This window comes from Misgurnus anguillicaudatus, chromosome 20 (assembly GCF_027580225.2).
Source record: "Misgurnus anguillicaudatus chromosome 20, ASM2758022v2, whole genome shotgun sequence".
NCBI lineage: Eukaryota > Metazoa > Chordata > Actinopteri > Cypriniformes > Cobitidae > Misgurnus > Misgurnus anguillicaudatus.
Genome location: NC_073356.2, coordinates 35,619,631 through 35,639,585, shown reverse-complemented (window position 1 = coordinate 35,639,585; position 19,955 = coordinate 35,619,631). Strand labels below are relative to the sequence as shown.

Below are 19,955 nucleotides of genomic sequence, written 5' to 3'. Positions count from 1 at the left end.
AATAAAATATCATCACATCTTTCACATGAATGTATATGCAATTATAGACAAACTGTAATAAATGAATAATCTGTCAGTATATAAATGTAAACTATTCTAGTATATGAGTGAACAGATCAGATGTCACACTGTACCTTCATCCTCCTGCTTCTTTTTTATCTCTGTACAAATGACAATAAAATATCATCACATCTTTCACATGAATTTATATGCAATTATAGACAAACTGTAATAAATGAATAATCTGTCAGTATATAAATGTAAACTATTCTAGTATATAAGTGAACAGATCAGATGTCACACTGTACCTTCATACGCCTGCTTCTTTTTTATCTCTGTACAAATGACAATAAAATATCCTCACATCTTTCACATGAATTTATATATGCAATTATAGACAAACTGTAATAAATGAATAATCTGTCAGTGTATAAATGTAAACTAGAAAATGCATTTCCGGAGAAACTGCAAAAGTGTGCTTGCTCTGGTGCCGCCGATTTAGTTTGTGCATCCTCACATTGGAGTCCAAAGTTCATGTACAAAGTTTGGTTTCAATACGTGAAAGCGTTCCTGAGGTATAAACTACTTCCTGTATGGCGGCGTAAAATTTTAGAAAAAAAATTGTTCTTTTGATGTTGTGCATCCTCACATTGGAGACCCAAGTTCATGTACAAAGTTTGGTTTCAATACGTTAAAGCGTTCGTGAGATATAAACTACTTCCTGTTTGGCGGCATAAATTAAAAAAAAATTATTTTGATGTTGTGCATCCTCACATTGGAGACCCAAATACATGTACAAAGTTTGGTTTCAATACGTTAAAGCGTTTGTGAGATATAAACTACTTCCTGTTTGGCGGCATAAATTAAAAAAAATGTCTTTTGATGTTGTGCATCCTCACATTGGAGACCCAAATACATGTACAAAGTTTGGGTTCAATACGTGAAAGCGTTCCTGAGATATAAACTACTTCCTGTTTGGCGGCATAAAATTTTAGGAAAAAATGTTCTTTTGATGTTGTGCATCCTCACATTGGAGACCCAAATTGTTGTACAAAGTTTGGTTTTAATACGTGAAAACGTTCCTGAGATATAAAGTACTTCCTGTTTGGTGGCGTAAAATTTTAGGGAAAAAAATGTTCTTTTGATGTTGTGCATCCTCACATTGGAGACCCAAATTCTAGTACAACGTTTGGTTTCGATACGTGAAAACGTTCCTGAGATATAAACTACTTTCTGTTTGGCTGTGTAAAATTTTAGGAATTTTTTTTTCTTTTGATGTTGTGCATCCTCACATTGGAGACCCAAATTGTTGTACAAAGTTTGGTTTTAATACGTGAAAACGTTCCTGAGATATAAAGTACTTCCTGTTTGGTGGCGTAAAATTTTAGGGAAAAAAATGTTCTTTTGATGTTGTGCATCCTCACATTGGAGACCCAAATTCTAGTACAACGTTTGGTTTCGATACGTGAAAACGTTCCTGAGATATAAACTACTTTCTGTTTGGCTGTGTAAAATTTTAGGAATTTTTTTTTCTTTTGATGTTGTGCATCCTCAAATTGGAGACCCAAATTCATGTACCAAGTTTGATTTCAATACATGAAAGCGTTCCTGAGATATAAACTACTTCCTGTTTGGCGGCGTAAAATTTTAGAAAAAAAATGTTCTTTTGATGTTGTGCATCCTCAAATCGGAGACCCAAATTCATGTACAAAGTTTGGTTTCAACACGTGAAAGCATTCCTGAGATATAAACTACTTCCTGTTTGGCGGCGTAAAATTTTAGGAAAAAAAATCTCTTTTGATGTTGTGCATCCTCACATTTGAGACTCAAATTCATGTACAAAGTTTGGTTTCAATACATGAAAGTGTTCCTGAGATATAAAACATTTCCTGTTTGGTGGCGTAAAATTTTAGAAAAAAATGTGTTCTTTTGATTTTGTGCATTCTCACATTGGAGACCCAAATTCATTATTATTATTCCATACCCGGGAATAATAATAACTAGAAAATTAATTTTCGGAGGAACTGCAAAAGTGTGCTTGCTCTGGTGTCACCGATTTAGTTTGTGCATCCTCACATTGGAGTCCCAAGTTTATGTACAAAGTTTGGTTTCAATACGTCAAAGCGTTCCAGAGATATAAACTACTTCCTGTTTTGGCGGCGTCAACGCACATTTAGTTTGGGCTGAGACGGGCAAACGCTTCCGAAAATCAAAAATCCTTCTAGTAACTTTTGTGAGGCTTGGTCCAAGGATCGTGTACGTCGATTTTGAAGTTTGGACAAAATTTGTGACCTGTGAAACTTTTTTAAGGTTTTCTGTTCTATCCAGTGGCGGTTCTAGACAAATTTCAATAGGGGGGCCAAGGAGGGGCCAGTGTTCTACCAGAGGGGCACATAAAAAAATGGCAAGAAATTATATTTAAAGATTATAGGGGTGGTTACAGGAATTAGTTTAAGATAGGACTAGGCCTTAGTTTAATTAGGAAATATAACTAGTTTTAACAAACACGCCTTACTAAATACATTACTTGTGTGCATTTTGAAGCAAAACAAAGGGCACTGGTGTATTTTAAGATATGACATTGCAAATTGTTTTCAGTTTGGACAGCTCTTACATTTATTTTAGACTAGGACTAGTCTAATCCCTTTCCGGGAAACTGCCACGTAAACATTATTTTACTTTACAATCATATAAATATTTATTTTATACAAGAGTGAGTGCAGGTGCAAAAGGGGAGCTGGGCTCTTTTCTAAAGCCCCCCAACCGAAAAGCATGCGAGCCTACTCAATAAACTTTATGAAATGCAAACTTTTATAAAGACAAACGTTTGTTTTAGTTTACTTATAAACACACATTGCTAGACAGTTAGGGACCACAATCTAATCAATATTTAAAATAATATGTATTTTAAACTGTAAACATTTTTATATGTAACATTTAATTATATTCCTCCAATTTTATGCACGTATATGTAAGAGCATAATTAGTGCTTTTTACAATGTGTAAACTTTAAAAAGTTAGCGAGATGTTAGTTTTGCCGGTTGTTGATGAGTAACAGCTGTGAATGATCACAACGCGCCTCAGCAGCCACGCCACAGGAGAACAAGTGAATAGTGTCCCAATGTCAAGTCAGCTAGAGTCCTTACCAGTGCCCGAACCTACATACAAATTCTCAACATCGGGAGATTGGGAACGAACTGAGACACTCGCATAGCAGCACCCACAGTGATTGGGTGCGCCGCTTTAATTTGCCCGTGAAGAACGTTGCGTCGCATTAGTTCCGCTTTTGGCGCTCGCGTGTAAAATCAAAATAAATGTATACTTTTTTATTTGGTCAGCACGGGGTGGCCACAGGGGTGGCCAGGGACATGTCTACAGAGGCACGGGCCACCCTTGGCCTCCGTGTAGAACCGCCACTGGTTCTATCCAATATGGCGGAAGAACGACATCGATCTGTGACTTCATCTTCTCAAGCAACTTTGAAACGACGCTTTGAAACCAAAAACACCTCGAGTCGAGAAACTATGGTTAAAAAGGATGCCGTGATTTTCGGATACACTTTTGGTAAAACGAAAATAACGTTACGTCTTCACATTTTCAATAGGTCATCATCTCATATTTTAACATCAAATGTCAAGAGAGACATACGAGCATTACATCTTGACTGAGAAAAGGTGAGAGAACGACATGACACGGCTAACCTTAATCGCTAAAATGATAGCAAAAGACTTAAGGCTGCTTAATATTATGAAGACTGGACGTGTTTAAAAGCATGCTAATGATGCGCATCCACAACAGGAGTTAAACTTTCCATAAGTATCAGAACAGTTTGCTGTGGAGACCAGAAATTGATAAGATGAATATATCAGTATGTCAGAAGTACACAATGTCACATTTTATTAACATTTGTTTATGTTTCAACACATACATGCTTTAACAACAAAAAACAACAGCATTTAATGCTGATTTATGTGTGTTGTACCCAAATGCACATAAGTGTATCAAACTGATCCTACACATTTAATGCTTTTCATGTGTGAGCAATTAATGCATCAGGATACAGCTCATCACTTCAACACTTCTGAGTCAATGGTCTCAAAATGCCCACATTAGATAGGAGTATTAAAATACAAATGTGTTGTTCAATTGAGTTGGAATATTGTCTATGGGTGCGTTCACACGACAAAATTTCGGGAGTGACAACCGTATTTACTTACAGGTGTGAGTCTGGAAGTATCCTGTTCAGACAGCAAATTAAAGACACAAATAGAACACTGCCTGTATGAACGAGCAACCGACCTCAAACCCGTATTCTAGTTACACGCGGCGCCTGTAACCATAGTGACGGACAAATATATTAACAAAATTATTATTTATGCAATGGGCAAAACTTTATTTATGTAATTAACAAAAACAGCTGGCTGGTGTAACGCTTACCATTGTGCAGAGAAAAATAAACAAAGGTGGTTCCTTATTAAAGTTTTAATTTCCAAAATGAATGAACATAAAATCAGTTTCAGCAACTGCACGTTTTACCAAAGCAGATATATACAATATAAAAGTAATCATAATGACTTATGAAGCAAATCGATCCGTTTTTGCAAGAAATCGAACTTTATTTAAACCATTAACACAGCCAAATAGGAAGTGCGCTTACGCTCCCGCTCTGTAGGTGGCGCTGAGAGTATGGTTTACCAACTGCAGGCAAAACCAGCCTCTTAGCGCCACCTAGAGAGCGGGAGTGTAAAAAGCGCACTTTATATGTTGCAACAGTTCTGTATGGACGCTAATAATGTTGTAAATGACGTTCAGTATCCTGCAGGAGCCGACCGATTTGCTTCACAAGCAGCAAAAAATGTCACCAGGAGTCATGGAGATTACTTTTGTACTGGATATATCTGGTTTTTGACCTCTCAAAGTGACGCATCTTTTGCCTTGCATTATATGAATCACAGATGGGTTTTTTTGCAAAATATCTTCTTTATTGCTCTACTGAAGATAAAAGGTGAGTAAAAAAACAGCTAATTTTATATATCCCTTTTATTATACACTTAACATTATATTAATCGTCCACTTTTAAGGTTTAAACTTTATATATCTCACTTATTGGGCTGCACGCAATTTTATGCGTAATGTAATATGTTTGTGGCGTCTATGAAGGTAATATAATAAATATCACATTAATCTTATGGAGCAATTCTGCTGCGTAGTTTGCAGTCATTTTCATGCACTGTAACGTTATCTTAACACAAGAGCAACGAATGACGTGACAGATTCCGTTCACACGGCACAGTTTCTCTGTAAATACGGTTGTGAAACCCGAAAAGTTACGGGTGTGAAGTCGGTTATAGAATGCGGTTGTCAAACCCGTAAATAACCGAACTGCGTGTGAACGGAACCGTCTTAAGGACTCAAATACGGGTTTGACAACCGTATTATGGTACCGTGTGAACGCAGCCTATGTTAAAACAGGTAAAAAGTTTATGTGACAGATTCTGTACTGTATCATGTTCACCTTTTAATGTTTAGACATTTCTTGACTCCACATCAAACAGAAATTTTGCCTGTATTTTCCTAATACGTATGAAGGGCAACATACACAAACAGTACAGAAAAAAAGAATACAAATACAGAATAGACAAGCATTTCAAATCAACAAATTAAAAATAGTCTCAATGTTGATGTAGCTTATAACTGAAATATCAGACATGACTGACAAGAGTTTTGCATTCACTATGTACTGTATAAAGTTAGAAATCTCCTAAGATAGTCCGAGGACATCAACAGTTTACACTTACAAGATACAAACTGATTTTAAACAAAACTCATGTTTTTTATGTTGTGAATCTCATGTTATGTGTGTGTTGTGAGCAGGGGCGCTGCTAAGGTTTTTGGGCCCCATGAAAAGAATCTTGACAGGGCCCCAACACAGCTGAGACCTTTTCATATTAATTTACATAAAATCATGCGCTTTTATGGTATTTTGACTACCAATGGGGTGAGAAAATTTGACTTGAATTAAGTGTTTAAGAAAAATGAAATCTTATTTGATCCATTGGCAGATCATTTTGCTCGTTTTAAGGACAATTTCACTTAAATTGTATATTAATTTGTCTTAAAACTATACTCATTTACTGAGGTCATTTTGCTCATCAAGAAAAAGCATCATAATTTAAGAATTTTTAGATATTTCTACTGAAAACAAGACAAAAATACTAAGTAAGAAAGTCATTTTTTGCAGTGTTGAATGTTTAACTAAAACTGTGTATTGTTATTTTTTCCAGCGTTTTCTTGACCTAACATGGGGAGAAAATTGAGTTCCCTTATCATGCACTTTTAACACTAGAGCGGCCACCAGTAGTCATTTTAACCGCAACATTTAAACGTATGCATTGCGAAAAATGATTTTCAAGAAAAAAATTCTGTTTTCAGTATAAATATCTAAAAATTCTTAAATTAATATGCTTTATCTTGATGAGCAAAACGACCCAAGAAAATAAGTCTGTTTTTAGACCAAAAATATTACATTTAAGGGATTTTGTGCATAAAACAAGCAAAAAAGTCTGCCAATGGGGTAAGCAAATTTTTCTTGAATTTAGTGTTTAAGAAAAATGTTCAAGATTTTTTTGCTTACTCCATTGGCAGATTTTTTGCTTGTTTTATGCACAAAATCCCTTAAATGTAATATTTTTGGTCTAAAAACTAGACTTATTTTCTTGGGTCATTTTGCCCATCATGAAAAAGCATCTTTATTTAAGAAATTGTAGATATTTTTACTGAAAACAAGACAAAAATACTAAGAATTTTTGCTTGAAAATAATTTTTTGCAGTGTGGTAATTATCTTTAAAACTAGAACAAACAAGCCGTCATTTTGACCGTTTGAAATTTGCATAGTTAATAACTTTGTCTAAATAAATCACGTGCATAAATAAACGTCAGGGGAGGACTTACCATTAGGCAAAGGTCGGCAGTTGCCTTGGGCCCCGCCTTACCAAGGGGCCCCAAAACGCAGGGGTGTACTTGGTGAGCTGCCACTTTTGCCCCTGCTTATCATCAAGATTCCCAGAAAACTATCATAATTTTGTTTAATTAAGAATTCTATTTAAACATCTTTTGTGTTTTTCAGTATATTCCCATAAACGGTTTGAACGTTATTATTACATCTGCACGAATGCGCACCCCATTATAGTTTAGAGTGGATCATTCCATGCACTACCGGATATATCAGCGCGTAGCTCAAATCAACAAAGCGAGCAGAGCTGCAGGCAGCAGCGAGTGAGTTTGATACATTAAAAGAGCGAAGCTGCAAGGAAATAAACTAAGAGTGAAACGTAGCTACACCAATGGAGCAGAAAAGATGATTCACACAAAAATGTTGCAAAAGTCTCCGCTTTTCTCCACACAAACACTGCCACGGTCTGTGCTGCTCTCAGTAACCTCTTTTCCGTCCGACACAGCTCTCTCTCGGTCACGGACACTGATAGTGTGCCGGTGAGTATGGTCCGCAAATAATACAGGATCTACAGTTTATATAATATTAGCGTGTAATCTGAGGGACAGTAGCCTTTAGGTAAGCTTTAGTCCGCCGAAATGTCTGCCCAGCACCACTAAAGATTGTAATTCATCCCCAATCTGCACACGAATTCGTGATCGCTTTAGTCTCATTTAAATCTCACATGAAAACGGTAGCATGCTTCGGCTTTGCCCTGTATATCACTAGCGAACATCAAAGTACAAGATGTGTACATAGATGACATCTGTATAGTTCAATAATGTAAAAACTGTTTACATAATGTAATGCAGAAGCAATACATGACGCTTTACCGTCCATATAGAAAGTCAAATTTCTCCCCTTGTTTATCTTGTCTCGAGTTCTTAACACCTATGATTGCATTATTTTAAAACCATATTGGGGCGGTTTCCCGGACAGAGATTAGACTAGTCCCAGACTTAAACACTTTTAAGAGCTCTCCAAACTGAAAACAATTTGCACTGACATATCTTAAAATACATCAGTGCCCTTTGTTTTACCTCAAAATGCACACATGTAATGCTTTTAGTAGGGCATATTTGTTAAAACTAGTTATATTTTCTAATTAAACTAAGGCCTAGTCCTGGATTAAGCTAATCCTGGTCCGGGAAACCGCCCCATTATGTTTCTTCTCATCATATTATGCTGATTTGAATACAAAGTATTTTAATTTAAAATATATTTTGGATGTAATGTGGCATTAAATGAAAATGTATTAAAGAAATTAAGTACACAAAGTAAAATAAAAAGTACATAATTGTTATACACGTCTTTTTACCATGTAGTACTGCGGTTAGTATAAAATCCAATCATATTATCAAACAGTATTAATCTCAACCTCATTGGGGGCTGAAACTTATGTAACCTAGAGGAAAAAGAGATAGCGATGTGAAAGAGAGAAAAATACAGTAAAGGTTGCATAAAGGGTGCATAGTTAGGGCCCCGACACATGGTTCGCCTTGAGCCCCCAAATCACTAAATCCGCCCCTGATAAACATGCTTACTTGTCGAAAAATGCTACCGTAGAGACCTGGGGCCTTGTGTACAAAGCGTGCGCGTTAGCACAGAAAAGTGCCGTAGGCTACGATCATTGTCACGGACGGGCGGTCCACTAACAATTTAGGCCTACTTACAAACCCACCTTGGTAACATGATGTCGACCCTTTGCCTTTTTAACTTCTTATTTTTTTTTCTCTTTCCGTTTTTGACTTTTATTAATGTATTAGGCCTACCTGCAATATTTGCAAAATGTCCCTCTAAATATATAATGTTAGCATACTCTGGCCTACACTATCTGTTGCAAATCAGCTATTCCAAAAGATAGTTTATAAGAGAAACTACTAGACCAGACTATGTGCAAGGTGAAAGAATAGTTGTCTAATTATAATGTGTGAACAGTTTCTTATTAGGGATGGGCAATATAAACGATATGCAATATAAACGATAGAAAATTGGCATACGATAGAGATTTTAAATCTATTGCACTATCGCGATAATGCATGTTGATGACACAATCTACCCGCGAACTTTAGAGCCACGAGCTGCAGCCGAATAAACATGGATGAAAGCGTCAGCGAAACAGAGGAACTCATGAAAAAGAGCGATGCAACATCTATTTTTTGGATTTAAGCCGTAAGTTACATAAGTTAACTGCTGCTCCACGCGCGAAATTGGCATTATGGTCTAGTAATTGTGAAACATGCAGTATATATATGCATTATAGTCCCCACAAGCATTTAAAGTGTTTAGTGTTATAAAGATAATTAACTGTGTTTTTTAGCAGATAGATCTTGTCAGCTTTATCATTTTAAAAGTAGATCACCACACAAAAAGGTCTGGACACCCCTGCTGTAGAGTGTGTCAGGCAAAATTTCCAGCTTAGAGAGGTAACAAGACTAATCTGGCCATGACGGTTTACTTTTACTTACTTTTTTAGCAGTTTGGCTTTTGTAAGGGTCTATATAACCTGTTCTGAAACGAGTCTATTGAAATTATTATATCGCAATACATATCGCTATCGCAAGAGGCTGCAATGTATAACGCAATATGGATTTTAGGCCATATCGCCCATCCCTATTTCTTATCTGCTATTTCTTATCCTGAACTAAAAGTATCACAAATGTATTTCTAATATAGGAACGGCAAATTAGCATGTTACCTTTTACACAAGAAAATTATTCAATAAATAAATAAATATGCCGCGAGTTTAACCCCCCCCAATGGTAGACCCAAAGTTACACCCTTGACCACGACCATCAGATTCGAGCAACAGCGAGGCGCACAACGAGAGCACGTAAAACCACCAGACCGGCCCCACCTCGGCTACAGCAGCCACGGTGGCAGCCTCTTGTTCCTCGATCATCCGTTCTGCTCCTCGTTGTATTGCGGCTCGTACAGGTAACCATGACCATCAGATTCGAGCAACAGGTCATCCTGAGCAACAAAATCCCCTTCTGCCATCTGTTTTCAAAACTACACTCTGCCGTCGTGGTTTGTTTACTCTGCTTTCTCCACAAAGCAAGATCCAGGCTAGCTTAGCTTAGCGAAGATTAAAGATTGCTGACTCTCATCATTTTGGGTCATCAGAGGACTTTTTTTGCACAACCAGAATACAGATATCTCTCCTCTCACGGGGACATGAGGTAGGGAAACACGGTCATTCAGAAATACTGCCAGGTTTCTACTGATACAAAACTGAATGCTAAATTGGTGAAGTATTCCTTTAAAAGGATTTTTATACATTTAACAGGACCTTTGTAGGATTTGACTCCTAAAATATAGCCATCCTGTACACACAAACACACCCCTCTTCAATGTTTGTTCATTGAATCTGTTTTTATGTTGCTGGCCAAAAATCCATTGAATTGCTAAACTGATTTATTAATGAATGCCCATTTTGCACAGAAATTATTTGAAGGATAAGTTGAAAAGACAAACACTAACAGTAGAAATCATTGTTTCTGTGCATTTGTTTCATGTATATAGTTGTAGCTCCTAGTACAAGACAAATTTAATGCACATTTACTGAAATGTTAAACAAAAATAACTTCTTGTTGTAACCATCTTGTAATTTTGTTCTTTCTACTTTATATCTGTGCTAAATGAAATTACACATATAAAATATCATTACTGCTGGAATAGAAACAAGTCAGTGACAAAATAAATAAATAAATATATATGTCCAACAGTGTATTTGATCTTCACCTACCAACTTCACTCAGTTTCTCATTGTTGGAAGTCTGAACATTGGTGGAAGAAGTAATGTAGAGCATCATCAGGGAGATTCCCACAGGAACAACAAGAAACCACAAATAAGATCTCATTCTCCCAACCAGCGGTGAGTAATGGTGTCTTAAATGTTTTAAATTGTGAGCGGATGGACATTTTTGTTGATGTCTCCAGCCTTTCAGATGTTCCTCCTGAAAAAAAAGATGAAATTTGCTGAAATTTGCCAAGATAACAAAATGGATCCCTCATTATTACTTTATCAATAATCTGAGCTGTAATTGAACAGCTTTGCACTCTTATTATCATCTTTGGCTTGTATTTTTTTGACCTTTGAGAAAATTTAGTGAAAACTTCTAAGAGAAAGTTGATACAGTATTTAAATTAAAATATCTGTTCCTGTACTGTACCTCAACAAAAATAATATAGTAAGAGCTAAAGAGCCAAACCAAAATTATGTGCTTAAAGTCATGTTGGATAAAACCAAAAATGTAATATAAAACTATGTAAATGAATATAACTAAAAACTCCATGAAGTCTCCTCAGATATAAAAAGTATGCATGATTGATAAGTGAGAGATCTACTACTGACCTGAATGATGTGTAGATGATCGTCAGTGTTTGTGATCTTCTCCAGCTCAGTATTTCTTCTCTTCAGCTCAGTGATCTCCTGCTCCAGATCTTTAATGAGATCTTCATCCTGTTTCTCTGCTGCTTTCTGCTTCTCCAGCAGCCAGGACTGACATAATTACAAAGCAAATTGAAACATAAAATATTAAACATTAAACTTCTTCAATAGTTTTTAAACTCACTCTTCTGAGTTCTGCTGAATGTTTGATGTCTTGAATCTTCTTGATTTTGTCCTGGATCATCTGCTGCACATCTGTCTGTGTCTTCAACAGCTCAATCTATAGAAAGAACAAGACAGATACATTTGATCATAATTTAGAAATTTATTATTTTAAGTCTTGCAATAGGCATACAATAATCTTTGTTGATTACAGTTTTTCTTGGTTGATTAAACACATTTCTTAAAACAATGCCTCATATTCTCAAAACAGTAAACAAAATATCACCCAATCCTCCAAACATCATATTTTCAGGTTAAAATGAAGCTCTGCACTCAAAACCATTCACTCTTACTCAGTGCTTTAAGTGGCCCAAAAGAAGTGCCGGTACTCTATTTTTCTTTTCTTTTTTTTGCTGACTGGACTTCTATATTGAAGGGGTTTTATATTCAGCAGTCAACAGACAAGCTTGTAAAAAATAATAAATCCTTATATAAGTTTGTGGATTTGCTTGAGCTAAAAATAGCTATTGAACATACATACATAAAATGTGCAAAAGGTAGATAAGTAACATTATAAGTAACATTTTCAGCATGGTCAAATGCTAAAACTAGTTGTTCAGATAGAAAGAGCTTAAAAACAAAAACTTTAAAATGACACCAAGACCATGTCTATGGGTTCAAGAATAACAAAATACTGGCCATTTAAAACGAGAAAGTCATCATTTTATTTTTTCCCATTGTTTTCCATTTTGCGGGTGGTAAAACTACTGTGCGAGTCGTTCAAATTCATTGAATTTTCGTTGGGCAGTGTCCCAAACCAAAAAGGGCACCAAGGGGGGTGGTACTATTAGTTATATTACTAGCATCAACTTAGACAAGTGATTATAATGGGAAATATAATAACAAAAATTTAAGTGTGACAAAAAATATTCAATATGATTTACCTGCTGGCTTGATGGATCTTTGAATCCATGTTTGCAATGTTGAACTGCCTTTAGAAGCAGCCTCCCTTTCCGTTCTCTGTCTTTATTTTGTGAAGGCATTTGTGTTTTTTGTATTTTTGCCTACAAAGTGTGCCAACAACAGCAAATTTAGTGTTTATATTAACTTAGATCTGATCGGGAACATTAAATCCATTAGACAAGCGATAAGAATGTGGATATTTTGTTGTTGTTTGCTTGCTAAGTTGTTAGCACTTTTACATTTGACAAATACATAAACAAACTTCCAAAGGAGTAATTCTGCGGTTTAACAGCTGATATAATGTAATAAATCTACCTGTTAATGCAAAGAACTTCAGAAACTGTCGTCCAGGCAGAGAGTGCACACAGAGATGCTGCGGAGCGGGCGGGAAGACACGAAGTGGATTAGCGGAATCAGTGGATCTTTAGCGATCTTTAGGATCTTTTTATAGATCACAACCTTTGCGTGCGAAATTACAGAGGATAAAATACGGGAGATTTAAGGGAAAATACTAATACAGGAGGACGGCGGGAACGAAGGGTAAAATACGGGACTTTCCCGGCCAAAATGGGATACTTGACGGGTATGCACACCACGTTGAGGCTGACTGACAGCAAAGGCGACGCACGCGCTTTTAACTTGTAAACTCAAGTGTGCAACTGGCAGCGCAGCCAAATGATTAAAACCTCTGATTTAAACAGATGTGCAAATGAGCGTTCCGGTACGCTAAAAGTACGTTCTGGGCTCAGGGAGAGGTGGTGGTACGCTCAAGAGCTATTTTTAGAAGTGGCGGTACTGAGTACCGGCGCGTTCCGGCCCACTTAAAGCACTGCTCTTACTGAAAACCAACATATTCCCTCAGACAACACACAAGCTTTCAAAAACACACACACTACAACATAGTATTACACACTGGTGCACTAAATTCAAAACAATATATCCAAAACTGGTAAGTGGCTTGTGGTTCTCCCGCTCAAAAACCTTTCAACATGACCAAAAAAGACACAATCAACTAATTCATTAGCATATTTTTATTCATTCATGTGCTACACAGCACAACAGTAAAACATTGTTTTAAAAATTATTCCGCCTCAACATCCCGTCTTTGTTCTGGGTCAGGCCAGAGAATCTCATTCACATCACAAACTATATTGGTCCTAGCCAAACAGCGAGGATAAAACCCTCTTGCATGATTCACCCCTGGCATTCATCTACTGATAGGTCTATCTGTATGCAAGGCAATTTGATGCATTTCTTTATTCCAGTAGCATAATCCAACAGTGTATGCACACTAAAGTTACTGTACAGAGCAGTCTTACTGTAAGTACATCTATCTGTTTTCCTCCCTGAAGGCTTTGAAGATGGTGGCAACAGTGAAGCGACTCAAATTAGGCCTTACTCGTTGCTCAGCCTCCCTCATAGTCATACAATGGACAAGTACATGGTCAGCTAGAGTGGCTCGAATTTCATCTGAGACTGCTTGTCACCTTGCCCTTTGTCTCCTTTCTCCTATTTCACCACATCCTCTTCCTCATCCTTCACCATGTCCTCCTCCTTTCCCTCCTCTTCTGCCTCCTCCTCTTCCTACTTCTTCACCAAGTCCTCTCCCACCATGTCCTCTTCCTCCTCCTTCACCATGTCCTCCTCCTTTCCCTCTTCTTTTGCCTCCTCAATCCGTGTATCATTCATTTTTTTAATTGAAACCAAAATTGAAAAAAATGAAAAAAAAACTACTTGTTTATTCAATATTTGTTTCCAAAACCAAAACGAAAAACAGGTAAACGACTTGTTTTTTCCAAATTTCGTTTTTGTGCTCAAAAATGGAAAAACCAGATAACAAGCAATAAGAACTCACATTTTTCTATGGATGCCCAGTGGGTTGGGATGCCAGTGGCGTGACCATTTCTAGAGGTCTGGATTCCTGTGGCTCCGATCAGATTCATGCGGTAAAGTATTAAATAAATAAAAAGATGGTAGCCGTCGGAACTCTTGTGTAATTTGGTCTGACAATCGCTTATTAAGTTATGAAGTAACAAATACTGTTTCCGGGACCAGGTCCAAACCTCCACTAATATCAATAGAGGATCTTATATAAACAGCCACTATGTATTCATGTTACACATTTACGAAAAAAAAAATGTAACTCACAGTGTAGGCTACGATGCAGTCTCCAGGCTCACAGAATCACCGACAGCAATATATTAATAATTGGTAAAAACAATCTATGTCCATGAGTTAATGTCTGATTATCTCAAATTTTGCTATGGAGATAAAAATAGGATCAAGTGTTTTTGCATTATGACAGGAGTGCATAAAAAGCATGATTTGATTGCCGTTCGATACTGAAACCGTTGTCAGTCACCGACTCTTTTTGCTTGTACAGATGTTTGAAAAATACTTTATTTATTAGTAGGGCAAATATGTAGTCATATATAGAATTTAGAGAGATATTTAATTTTTTTCTGTTACAAATTGCATTGACAGGAGTTGTCTTTTTTTAATCTGCCATGAAACCCGGCAAGATGTAGGCCTATTTCGGTGTTGCCACGTGTGCACCTGAAAGGAGAGAGCGGTCAGCCGTTGTGGTCGGTATTTGGAGGAGAGACGCTAAAACTGTCGAAATAGATGTTGGTCAGGGCCGGAGTGAGACTCATTTTCAGCCCTAGAGTTTTAGACCAGCCCACTTTAGTTTATGACTGACTATATTAAAATGATATCATCATTAAATTCTAGCCTATACATAATCTGCAATAGTGCACTGTTTTCTGCAGCCTTGCAATTAATTTTATTTTTCAAATATATAATATCTAATGTAATGCAAATACAGTAGCCTAAACAATTGTGATTTTGCCTTATCCTTATCTTACAGTTTTTTACAATTGCTATGACACTTTTTTCAATACTTTTAACACATTTTCTAAACTCTTAATGCACCAACACACCTAAAACACACAACTGGCAAAACAATTAATTTATCCTCAAAATCACACATTGTAAACTAAACTCTCACACTGTGTTTCAGAATCAACTAGTTATACCAGATCACCAACACACGTTCTCTTCCAACAGAAACATTTAGTTATAACACAATGTCATGAAAAACACAAACATAAGATGGAAAAACAAAAACTGCATAAGTTTATGTGTAAGTCCTTATACAATAGACAGTAGATTGTATTGATTATAGACTGAGTTTTGCACTGCAGTTTCTTTTGAAAACTTGGTTATATTTTTGTTTAGTTGGGTTTAGTAAATGCATGTATTATGTTTGTTTTGCTGCAGCAATTCAAGACAAAAATGAATCATCCATCTTAGAGTACAGTTTATGAAAAAAAGTAGAATTGCTGCAGTAAAGACTTTACAGTATTTACAACAGGACATTACTGCAAGCAGAGATGGGCATAAATACATGGAAATGTATTACAAATACAAAATACTGTGTCGAAAAATGTATTTAAATACAAATACAAAATACTGTGAGGAAAAATGTATTTAAATACAAATACAGTATTTTGTATTTTGAAAATACACAAAATACATCTGAAATTGGTGATTCAGTGCAAGTATCCCTATTAGGCTGAAATCTATCAGGGTCTATTTCTGAATGCCAAAAAGCATTTAGATTTGTGCAACTGCTTAAAAAACTTTCATTTTATTTTACGTACCTCTTGATTTCCCCTGCCCTGTAGGAAATAAAAAACTACAAAAAACTTGGTAACACTTTACTTGAAGGGTTGTGCATAAGGCCGACATGACACATTCATAATCATAACATGACACGTCACGTGTCATGAACATGAAGAAGACTTTATGCACATTTATGACAACTGCCCTTAAGTGTCATTTACTCAATTATGTAATTTTTAATGCAAAGATGACGTTGTTTGAGATATCTTTGACAACTTGACACATAAACCAATACAACACAACTTGTTCATAAACAATAATTATCAAACTTAAGAAACTACCTATAGCTTTGTAGGTTAACATTACATTAAACTGTGATTTAAATGTCATTAAGTGTTAATACTATATCAAATATTATTTATACTCGGTCAAATAAACATTATGAACTGAAGAATATTCATGATGCTGTTATAAAACTATTTAACAGAGTATTAACACTTAATGACATTTTAATGACAAATTCAATTTGTATCACTTGTAAAAAGTGGTCAGTTATGTTGTCTTGGTTAATGTCAAGTTGTCTTGACAAGTTATAATGTATTTGTTAATGTCAAGTTGTCATTACAAAGGCATTTCAAACAATGTCATATTTGCAATAAAAATGACATAATTGAACAAATGACACTTAATGGCAGTTGTCATAAACGTCCATAAAATCTCCTTCATATTTATGACATGTGTCATGTAATGGTTATGAAGGTGTCATGTCAGCCTTATGAACACCCATTCAAGTAAAGTGATGTTTTATAAAAACATCAAAAAAACTTTTTCATGTGTCGTCGACCAACAACCTAAACAGTTTATATGTGAAGAAATCCACGTATTTACTTCTCACGAGACGAGTGTTTGAAGTGTTGAAATTATTCGGCAAACTACTTTCTCTCATCGCTGCTTTTTGATGGTTTTGAGAACAATTACTCACGAGTCGCCCTCTGTCATTTACAGAATTATACAACGTAGAGGACGTCAAGCATAAAAGTCTTGTAGGTTTACTGAGGAGCCCGCAGATTCAGCAGGTTCACGTCGTAGAGTAGAGCCATGCGAATTGCAAAAGTGTAAACAAGGCTTCAACTGCGCAAAGCTAAAAAGAAATCACTAACTGTGTGCTGATTCCACCACTTGCCGTGTCACGTGTGAAAGGGCCTTTAAAGGAAAACACCAGAGTTTTTAATATTTTACTGTTCTTACCTCAACTTAGACGAATGAATACATGCCTATCTTTCTTCAATATGTGACTTCATCTTTGCACAGTGTGTCATGAATGTGTTAGCATTTAGCCTAGTCCCATTTATTCCTTAGGATCTAAACAGGGAAGAATTTAGAAGCCACCAAACACTTCAATGTTTTCCCTATTCAAAGACTGTTTACATGAGTAGTTACACAAGTAAGTATGGTGGCACAAAATAAAATGTGATTTTTAAGTGAATAAAAAATGAGAACTAAATTGTATGGCGGAAGAGCACTTAGTTTGCAGCACTTTGACCTCTGGCGTAGTAACATCATGACTCCTGTCAAAATGTTACTGCGCACCGAGGTCGAAATGCTGCAAACTAAGTGCTCTTCCTCCATGCACTGAAAAAAGATAGTTATGTATTAATTTGTCTAAGTTGAGGTAAGAACATAGTAAAATATAAAAAATTGTAGTTTTCCTTTAAGTCAAAAGTGTAGGCCTATTTGTCAGCGTTCCACACTCTGTCTCAGTCGTGCAACGTGCAAGTGCAACTGCCTGCCAACGTGCAAGTGTGAATTTGAATTTCCTTTCGCGACAGTTATAATAACACAAATCACATCACACCCAATAATTCAATCGCCCTTGCTTTTTTCCCCACTCCAACATTTCAATTATTGCCCACTAAAAGCTGCACAGATATATTTGCTTACCTGAACTCTGGTGTCTGGTCTGAACTAGTTGATGCATGAAAACAGCACCCTGACTGGTTGACTGGCTCAAAGTATTTTGAGTATTTTAAAAATACAAAAATACTCATCTTAAATGTATTTAAATACAAATTACATTTCATTTTTTTCAAAGGCTTTAAAATACAAAATACAAAATACAATTTTGTATTTGAAATACGTATTTTAAATACATGTATTTGAAATACTGCCCATCCCTGACTGCAAGATAACAAACATATTCAATATTACTTCCTTTTACAGTAAAAAGTAAAAAAAAAATACAAACAGAAACTGTAAAATAAGTTTTTTTTACGATTGCTATGACAGATTTTTCAATACTTTTAACAAGTTTCCAAAACTCTTAACACAGTTGGCACTACATCCACCTGTGTAAGCTATACTATTTACACATTTATTGTTGCTTTAACACAAAATGCATACAATTAACACAAATTTAAAATGCTTTAACTTCTTTTACAGACAAGCTCAAACAAGACCAAAACAATAGATTTTTAATGTCAAATTTACAAATGCTTTCACACAGCATGTCAAAACAGATAACATCATGTGCTAAACCTCACTTATAGTCAAAGTAAACAGCTGTTTATATGATGAATCGAAACATAAATATATTCCCTGTATTTTATTCCATTGGGATTGAAAAACAATTTATTGTACCAACGCAAATATATAAATCACAGCTGATTCCCACCTAGGAAACACACTCAAGTTCTTTCAATTGCATGACTATATAGTATACAATAGTGTAAAGGACGGCCTCTTTAGGTCCATCTTGTGTGGAAAAGGAACAATATTAGCAACACACAAAAAAAAGATATATGTCTGCACACAAGTCAATGGAAGACCACCAGGACAGTTTTCCTCAAGTCCCACCTGGATGCAATAGATGGTGCATTCCCAGACATTACACCTGAACACTGGATGGATAAGACATGGCAAAAGATTCTTAGTAGATATCAGGTGTGATGTGAATGAGAACATATGGCCAAATAGAAACACAATAGATTGGATTATGAGATTTTCCTTTTACTTTATTTTACAGTGGCTTTTTCTGTTTGTATTTTTTTTTTTTGCTTTTTTACTGTAAATGGAAGTAATATTGAATATGTTTGTTATCTTGCAGTAATGTCCTGTTGTAAATTCTGTGAAGTCTTTACTGCCACAATTCTACTTTTTTTCATAAACTGTACTCTAAGATGAATGATTCATTTTTGTCTTGAATTGCTGCAGCAAAACAAACATAATGAATGCATTTACTAAACCCAACTAAACAACCACGTTTTCAAAAGAAACTGCAGTGCAAAACTCAGTCTATAATCAATACAATCTACTGTCTATTGTATAAGGACAGACTTACACATGAACTTATGCAGTTTTTGTTTTTTCATCTTATGTTTGTGTTTTTCATGACATTGTGTTATGATTGACTAAATGTTTCTGTTGGAAGAGAACATGTGTTGGTGATCTGGTATAACGCTGTTTACACTTGGCATTAACATGTGTTTTCGTCGATCGGATCACAAGTGGACGACGTTAATGCCAGGTGTAAACGGTGTTCAAAACGTTTTGAGCTCGTCCACTTTCGACCACTTTCAACCACATCCAGAGGTGGTCGAAACCACTTTCGATCGGATCGCTTTGGAGTTGCGGAATGCACATGTGGTTGAATGCGTTCGAACAGCCACACGCGACCGCCTTCTCTCCGCCCATTTATCTAATCGGAGGTATTAAACACAAGTTTTACGTCTTTTTTGACTTCTGGCGTGAACATTCGGTGAATTTTTAGCTTTTCATTGATAAAACTAAGCGGCTGATCTCCGTAGTTTCGTTTTGAAAGC

At 36.0% G+C, this 19,955-nt stretch overlaps 1 pseudogene; it reads right to left on the bottom strand.

Annotated features, from left to right (window-relative positions):
• The window catches only part of LOC141351629 (uncharacterized), a 254,342-nt pseudogene that overhangs the window by 90,723 nt on the left and 143,664 nt on the right, over window positions 1-19,955 (bottom strand).